Genomic DNA, 9,870 nt, shown 5'->3' with positions numbered 1-9,870 from the left:
ACGACTCATTCACACGTGTTGTTTTACAGGACTGGGAAGTACTTCAGACTGTGGAGGGACTTTTTGTACCAAATTATAAAGATTCATCCTAACTGTTCACCATGCTTCGTATTAAAGTCAAGATTGTATGAATATAAAAGAGCCAGTTGTTTTGCTGCTTTCTCTTGTAGCCTAATAGAAATCTAATGAGATGAAACAGCTGGAGCATCGCTGTTCGCCCCGTTCAGCCAAACACTAAAGTGAAACCTAGACCTAATCCACAAGGTAGACATTTAAACCAAACAAAACTGAAAAACTAATCCAATTTATTAACTAAACAAATGTTAACAATACGAGTAGATATTTAACAAAAACGATACACGGTTGTAAAAGTTGTTTCCATGGTTACCGCACGGCGTTTCCTCGCGGAGCCGTCTATCTCCGCCGGTCCATGCGAGTGCACAGACAGAACGTCTACTCTCACATGAAAACACCTCCAGATGACTTTTCTTTTAGCTAATGCCCTTAGTTCATTCTAGAGCTTGCACCCAGTCTGTCCTGCCCATATGATGCTATAACGTGCCCAATAAACCACTCAGCCGAGTACATGGGTACAAAATAAAGTATTAAAAAGGCACTTTCGTTTTAACGGGAATTCCTGGGATTTCCCGGGATTTGAAAAGGGTAAATTCCGGGAATTTTCAGCAACCCTAATGAGGAGTATCAATGGCAGTAGAAACAAATATACAATTGCATATTTGGTTTATTTGAAATTAAAAGAAAGCATTACTGATTATTATTTTTAACAGTAAATTGTTCCACGCAGGATGAATCGTAATAACATTGATCATGCAACATAAACTCACAAATAAAAAAATAATTGCTTAGTTCTCTGTGCATGTTATTGCTCATATCTGGGTCATATGTTTATGGCCTGGCTCATAATCTATTTGTGTCAGCTTTTATGGTACTGATTTCTAGGTTTATATGAAGTAACATCTCAAAAACAATCCAATAAATGAAGCAAAGGTTTATTGCTTTGTTATGCTGTATGTTTTCTTCATCACACAAATCTGTTCTGCTATTGCGCTTTGTAGAACATTGTTTCGAGCCTCAAATGGGCCATATGCCCACACATGTCAGGAAAAGAAGCCACTGGCTGAGGAAGTGGTATGGAAATTGCTTTATTGTGTTGCCAGTCAGAGTTGATTGGTCGATTGTGCTTTGAGCATTCACAGCCAAGACAGCTTAACATATTTTGCTCAATATCTAAGAAATTTGTTCAAGCTTCAAGCTGTAAATTAGGGCGATACAGTTATGTATTAGCAGTAATTAGTAAGAAGGAAATATATTTCCATATACACCTCTCTAGGACGTAAAGGGTTAAATGATTGCCAGTAAATATAGTACAAACTGTTTCCTCGCTGCATGTTCACTGAATCAATAAACAGATCATGCGAAAAAAGATAAGAAAGCCATGTGGCAAAGGGGGTGTTACAAATGAGCAGGGCATCTGAATGCAACATAAAAGCAGCCAGAGGATCAGAGTTTGAAAGATTTCAATCAACTTGGAAGATGCATTCTACAATTCTTTAGTGTGCTTCACTTCTCTGTGGCCTGATTTTGGCCCAAGATAAAGGTACTAGTCCTGGAACAGCAAATAACGGTGAAACACAGTTGTGCTTTCCTTTGCATGATTTCCTGAAAGAATTTGGTGCCATGAAAGAGAAAATGGAAGTTATGGAAGCCAGGCTTAACGACAGTGAAAATAAAGGTAAAGTCAATATTTTTTTTTGTGATCAGAACATTTTCATGATAAAATGTTAGGGGATGGGATAACATTTACAGCATTTACAAAATAACATGATTAAAATGTTTTGCTTCATACAGAAAGAACCATGGTAGTTTTCAGTGCCACCATGATAGGTTCTGATCACGTTGGACCCTTCAACACAGACAAAACTTTGGTCTACAACCAGGTGTATACCAACATTGGCGATGCCTATAATCAATTCACTGGTAAGTACAGTAGTACCAACATTCCATATAATTCCCTTTTTTCAGTTTTTATTTGGGAATTTCGTCATTTTCTTTGAGACATTCAGTGAGGTTTATCTTCAATACAATTCCACCAGATGTGTCGTGCATGATTAAGCTTGACTGATCTTGGCCAACTGATGTTTTATCTTTGACTTTTTCACATTGTAAAATGTTTTTAAATATTTTAAAAATAAACCATGTAGTCATGTATACACTTCCACTGTAGATCCGTCTCCACTCCGGTATATTAAGAATAAATACAGAGACATACAGACATTTTTAGCTACGATAAAAGTCAATGGCGGCTGGTTCACCACTTCAGTTTTAAATATCTATCAAATATCTTTATATATGACTACTACTACAGACATTCATGGTACACAGAGGTTGTATTTTATTGGTGAACCCCTGACTTTTCTCTGTAGCGCCAACATTAGGTCGACATTTGTGTTTCAGACAGAAATTGATGTGTAGAAACCGAATTGACACAGTATGTTGCAATTTTACATTTTAACACAGAGAACACTTTCAATGTGATCCAACAAGTTACAAAAAGATAAAAGGGTTCAAGAACCTCAACAAAGCTACACAAGTGGTTGGAATAAATGGAATAAAAATGTTGTCCCCACAGGTATCTTCGTTGCACCTGTTGCAGGCGTGTACTACTTCACATTCTTTTACCATGCTGGAGGAGCAACTCAAGCGTATCTGTCCCTCTTTAAGAACAATCTGGTTGTTGGGGCGGCCTATGACCACAGTACAAGTCATGATGGGGCTGATAACGGAGGCAATGCAGTGTTCCTGGAGCTTCAGCGAGGGGACCAGGTGTATGTGCGTTTAATGGCACATTCACATGTTTGGGGGAGAGCCCAACTCACGACTTTCAGTGGTTTTCTGGCAAGTAGAGGTTGAGAAACAGTGACAAAAGAGTATGATTTGTCTTCATGATTACAATATATAACTTTTACAGACTAAAAGTATTAAAGTATATACACCACTATTTGTTCATTTTAATTCCTTCCAGTTTTCATCCAATTTGGATGTATACAAGTTGCTACTCTTAAACAGATTGAATACTTTTAAGAGTTTTGTCTCATCATTAAAAATAAATGATAGATTTAAGATATTTTGCAGTCATAGTATGTACATCGTTTAAAAAAGTCTGATTGCCTTTTGTACTAATCGTGCTACAATTTCTTTGTTACGAACATTTAATAAAAAAACCTTTGAAAAAAAAAAAAAAAAAAAAAAAGTCTGATTGCCTGTATTACATGTATAATTATGTATAAATATAGGGAAAACTTGATCAGGACAGAAGCATAAGAAGAGACATATTCATGCTTTCATGGCTGAATATAAAAAAAAATTCATTATTACCTTCAACACTTTTCTAACAATGCCTACAGTACAATAAATTGACTAATAAAAATATAATTATGCACCTTTGTGTGTCATTGCTCATATCTGGGTCATATGTTAATGGCCCTGCTCATAATCTATTTGTGTCAGCTTGTATGGTACTGATTTCGAAAGCAGCTCCAGGGTAATATGAAATAACAATTGCGAGAATCTTTTTAAAATCAAATTAAGCAAAGGTATTTTGTTTATTGCCTCCTTTAAGCTAGAGTTTGATGATAAAAATGGATAATTAATTAATAATAATTAAAGAGACCTGCAGAGGTCAGTGATAATCCTTTACGATTCTGTTCTACAAAATTAATCTTTGTGTCTGTGTGTGTGTATGTACCTGCATACCTACCTAACAGTGGACTACAGCATCATAACACATCCACCAACAGGAGACTGCCAAGCCAACAGTGGACATTTTTAAGTTCCTGTGTTGGTCATGCTTTAGATTGTGCAAATACAATTCTAAAACCCTGAATTTTCTCAACGTTTGCCAAGAGGGGACCTGCACTGCCTCAGCTCGCCTCAAGCTGAAAATGAAGGTGATGTAAATATGTATCAAAAGTAATTATGTAAGAACAAGGTGATGCCTTTCATATAAATCTTGAGATCATAAGATGCTCTGATAAATGAAATTAGAAATTAAAACTGATTTATACATTTTGAGAAGGCGGTGTCCTTTTGCAAACAATTTGTGCTGTTTTTTGTCATTTGATCTGTGTGTGGTTAAAAAAAACGTGAGTTGAAAAATGTGCCAAAGCAATCGAGAAAAACTGTACTAGAATTGGTAAGCGAGTAGATGTATTATTTCTTATTGCTCCTTTACTGACTTGAACTGAAACAGATAACATATACTGCACTTTGTAATAAGATAATAAAACCATGTGTCAAATTAGTTGTTAACAATTAACAGGTCATCGTTAAACAACGTAAAAGCAGCCACAGGCAACAGGGTTTGAGAGACTTGAATCAACTTTCTAAGATGAAGTTTCACATTATATCTCTATTGCTGTTCTGCGGCTTGACTTGGGCCCAGGATGATGGTAATGCTATTGAAACACAGTCACAGCCTGAAGAGTGTGATCTCCTGAGAGAAGAACTAGTAGCTGTGAAAACCAGGCTGATGAAGAGTGAAACCGCCATTCTAGAACTGGAGATCAAAGGCAAGTTCCATTTAAAAACTTTATTTAAGAATGAATTAAGCATTGTGTGTATTGTGATCGGATACTTGAGGTTCATTGGATTTAAACAAAACTAGTCCTCCTAACTAACAACGAAAATTCAAAATAGTGATAGAGTGTGCAGACTGTAGACAAAATTCATGTGATCTGAATTTTTTGTTTCACACAGCAAGGACCCAGGTGATATTCAGTGCAGCAACAGGAGGAAATAACCACATTGGACCCTACAACACAGACAAAACTTTAATCTATAGAACAGTGATTACAAACATCGGTGAGGCCTACAATCAATTCACAGGTAATACGCAGTCAATTTCAATTGTATGCTTTCTTTCAGAATTATTCATGCTCAAGAAAATAATAATAATACTACAATTCATGATGAGAGTTTGCATCATGTGTGTGTTCATCCATTAATATCAACTGCTTAAGCTTAAACTGTACCAGTTGAATCTTTGGACCCATCTTCTCATGCAAAGGTTTTTCTGATAATACCATATTTTTTACACAGGTATCTTCGTGGCACCTGTTGCAGGTGTTTATCACTTTAGCTTCTTTTATCATGCTGGAGGAGAACATGAGGGAAAGCTGTTACTTTTCAAGAACCACCAGCTGATAGCCATGACCCATGATCACCAGTCAAACTCTGACGGAGCTGATAACGGAGGCAATGCGGTGTTCCTACAGCTACAGCGAGGAGACCATGTGTATGTGATCCTGCCTGCAAATACACATGTGTGGGCAGGCGACCACCACACAACTTTCAGTGGATTTTTGGTCACTCAAATGTGAGATTGTTTTCACTGTATATCAATTCATACCTTGATCAGAGAGTGATCAATACATAACCATGTGTATTACCAATTGTATGTTCCCATCTGATGAAACAAAAAGCTGTAGTTTATTGAATAAATGGTCTGAAGATTTGATTGGTCTATTTTAATTACTGTTTCATTGGGTTTCTTATCTAAAACCCTAACCCTTATTAAAGTCAGCTAATACAATATAAGTAGAGATGTTTCATTTGTTTTACATGTTACAAAATACAATATAATTTCCTTTTGGGATGAATAAAGTAAATTATGTAGCCACCTATCTTTTACAGAGGATGTTACAGTTAGCCCACAGACACAGCACATCAAGCACTGTACAGCCTTTTATTTTATATCAAGATGGTCAGTTCTCCATCCGTTGTACTAGCAGGTGAGAAATGTATCAAACCAGTCGCACAAGTGAAGAATAAGTATTATTTTTGTTTATTAGAGGTGGATTAAGTGATTCTGGAGAATGCTTGTTGTCAAAATCACTGTATGTCAAAATCAGTGTAAATACACAGCCTAGGCTCTGTAAACAAAGGTGCCGGGACGTAGCTGGAAACATACTTGTGTACTGATCTAAGCCTATGTTTTAACACCAGATTTCTTTAAAGCACACACAGCAGACCGAGAGGAGATATTTACTGATTTTGACAAAAAGTGATTTTGACAACAAGCTTTCTCCAGAATAGCTGATTTCACCTTTAATAATTTGGAATTCTGTTATATTAGTGCAGGTTGAGGGGCAAGGCAAGGCAAGTTTATTTAAATTGCACAATTCAGACACAAGGCCATTCAAAGTACACATTAGAAAAGCCAACACCGTTTACCGACAAACACGCTTCGATAAATAATAAAACCACCTTTGAAACTGGATGTTGAACATTAACTGATCGTTACGTTGATGCTGATCGTTACAACATACACATACATCGTATCGTAGACAACATAAAAGCAGCCAGAAGGAATTTGAAGCAACATTCGAAGATGAATTTTGCCATGTTATTGTTTGTATTGCTGTTCTGCGGCTTGACTTGGGCCCAGGATTATGGTGCTGAAACACAGTCACAGCCTGAAAAGTGTGATCTCCTGAGAGAAGTTCTTGCTCTAAGAGAAGAACTAGGAGCTGTGAAAACCAGGCTAACGGACAGTGAAACCGAGATTCTGGAACTGAAGAACAAAGGCAAGTTACATTTAAACACTTTATTAATTAATTAATTAGGCATTTTGTCCTCCGAACTAACAACAAAAGATCAACGTAGTGATAGAGTGTGTCTTCTGAAAGAGAAGTCATAAATTACATGGTTGCTGGAGGTGGTTATCAGTATGTCCTAGAAACAACCAATGCTCTAGTTGTTAGTGGGGACTCTTAAAATACTTATAAAATATAATGAATGTGATCCGTCAGTTTTTGTTTCACACAGCAAGGACCAAGGTGATATTCAGTGCAGCAACAGGAGGACATGCAGCCATTTCCTACACCACCGACAAAACTCTTATCTATAGAAGAGTGATTACAAACATCGGTGAGGCCTACAATCAATTCACAGGTAATACTCACAGTCAACTATGTGCTTACTGAATATAATGACCTAGTATAATAAAGGATATAAAGCATATAAATAAAATTTCAAAGGTGTTCTGATATAACCCTGTTTTTTCAACAGGTATCTTCGCGGCACCTGTTGCAGGTGTTTATTACTTTAGCTTTTTCTATCATGCTGGAGGAGAAAAACCTTCAAAACTGGACCTTTACAAGAACAACCAGCTGATGGTCAAAGCCCATGATCACAAATCAGATGCTGACGGAGCTGATAACGGAGGCAATGCCGTGTTCCTGCAGCTACAGCCAGGAGACCAGGTGCATGTGATCCAGGTTGCAAATACACATGTGTGGGGAGGCGACCACCAGACAACTTTCAGTGGATTTTTGGTCACTCAAATGTGAGATTTTATACACTACTGTATGTATATCAATGCATACCTTGATCTGAGAATGATCTATACATAAATACGTTTATAACCAATTGTATGTTCCCATCTGATGAAACAGAAAGCTGCTGTTTATTGAATAAATGGTCTGAAGATTTAATTAGTCTATTTTAATCACTGTTTCATTGAGTTTCTTATCCATCTCTGTTGAATCCATTTTAAAGTCAGCTAATACAATATACTGTAAGTAGAGACGTTTCATTTGTTTTACAGTGTAAATACTTGACATAATGGCTACAAAAGTAAAATCAATTGAAATCTATTTCATAAAAACAATAATTTGATTTCTGTAATATATAAAAACTAGGGCTGTCAAGTGATTAAAAAAATTAATCTAATTAATTACAGGCTCTGTGATTAGTTAATCTAAATTAATCGCATACTTTTATGACACTTTTATACCTGTTTATAAACAGCTGTATAGCCTGCTACAGTTGGTTTCTCTCTCTCTCTCTCTCTCTCTTTCCCGGGTCAAAGGGCATTATAGAAGTGCGATTAATCTGCGTTAATTTTTTTAATCGCGTATATTTTTCTGTGATTAATTAATCAAAATTAACGCGTTAATTTGACAGCCCTAATAAAAACCTTTACATTTTACATAATTTGAAAAAAAAATCACAAAAAGCGCATTGTTACTCTAAGACCAGCAGATGGCGGCATTCACTAGAAAAAAAAACATGGTGCATGATGTTTCCTCAAACAAATCCTCCCCTTTCATTAACCCTGCATCACCAAATCACATGCTTTTTCTTTTTACTATACTACATACTAAGGAATGCTGATTAGCATTACTATATGGGCATCCAGGTATGTATTGCATACTTGCCATGCATGTATTGGGAAATCCTACATATTTTCTCTAGCATACTAAGTGGTATGGAAGTATGGGTAATGGAACGCAGGGTGTGTGTCAGTGGATCTGGTTTACTTGATGCAGTGATCTCTGAGGTCTCTACTTTCAGAGTTTTTTCACCAACCTGTTTTTTAATAGAACTTTATTAAACAAAGATACAAACAATTACAGACAATATTACATATAAAAAAACTAGAGGTGGGCATAGATTAATTTTTTTAATCTAGATTAATCTCATTGAATTTTGGAATTAATCTAGATTAATCTAGATTAAAATGGCTCATTTGAATTAATTCATAATATGTGTGTGCTCCCTAAATAATGACTCAAAGTAAGTCTTTGAGAACGTGTTTCTCAAGCCAGGTGGCGCATCAGACCAGGGGCTCATCTCCTGTTTCCAACATGCATCACAAACTGCTTGAGGAAGCTGTTCTATGATAATTGGTGATGAAAATAAATAATGTTCAACAAGATGTTACTTAGTAACGCGTTACCGGCATCGGACCTCTTTTTTCAGTAACGAGTAATCTAACGCGTTACTATCTCCAAACCAGTAATCAGATTAAAGTTACTCATCAAAGTCACTGTGCGTTACTTTTTCTGTCATTTTCCTTAGTGAAACATTTTACATAACTGCACAAATGACTGCGATTGCGATTTTATGTAAATAAATGTGCGCGCATGTGTCTCTAAACGCTCCAACTGCTCCATCCGCTCCTCTCGTCTTTTTGGTAGCGCCCCTCGTCTCTGACATGCAGCGTGTGTGTGTTCCTGTGTCTGTGTCTGTGTGTGTGTGTGTGTGTGCAGCAGCATTACGGCCGAGTCTAAGCTGAACTGTGGCGCAAAACAAAGTTTTCCCCCCGATGAAATATAGCGTCTGCTATGGGGATATTTAGGATTCGGGTACGGTGACGTAGACGTTGAAGAGATAGAAGTGTTTAAAACTTGGAAACTTATAGTCACGTGGCGACCGGTGTCATAAAAACAAAATGTTCATTCTACTCAAACATATGCCTATAAATAGTAAAACGTGAGACACTTAACATTTGGAGTGGTCTCTTCATTTTTTTACGGAGCCGTAGAGGACAAAACCAAAATGTGTGTTTCTTATTTAATGCCTATAGACTACTTGAGTGTTTGTGTCTAACAGGGCTGTTGCCATTTTCTCTAAAATATTAATGTTATAAAGAAATATTGGAAGCAAGATATGATTTAAAGGTGCAGTCAGTTAGATTCTGGAGAAGGCTTTTGTTTACGTGCCAGCATTTCCTGCAAAAGTTGAAGTGATATTAAAAAAAAACAAATGAGTTTCCAAAAAGGAATAAGCAATATTTTGATCAATGCATTTTCATAGGGAACTTACAGTGTTATCTACACAGTAGCTAGAGATGTGTATAGTCCCAGCCTCCAAACATCTAGTTACACTGGCTTTCCCCCCACTAACACACTTAGCCTAATACTAATACAATACTATTAAACTAAATGTATAAGACGTATGATAACCAAGAGGCATGAAATAGACATTACAGTACTAAATAGGATTGTAGGATGGCTAGAGGAAAGGGGGCCGACCAGTAACCATGAGGTCTCTGGTTTGATCCCT

This window comes from Ammodytes marinus (genome assembly GCF_949987685.1).
Source record: "Ammodytes marinus genome assembly, chromosome: 23".
Taxonomy (NCBI): Eukaryota; Metazoa; Chordata; class Actinopteri; order Uranoscopiformes; family Ammodytidae; genus Ammodytes; species Ammodytes marinus.
The sequence above is the reverse complement of the archived record's forward strand: the minus strand, read 5'-3'. Positions refer to the sequence as shown.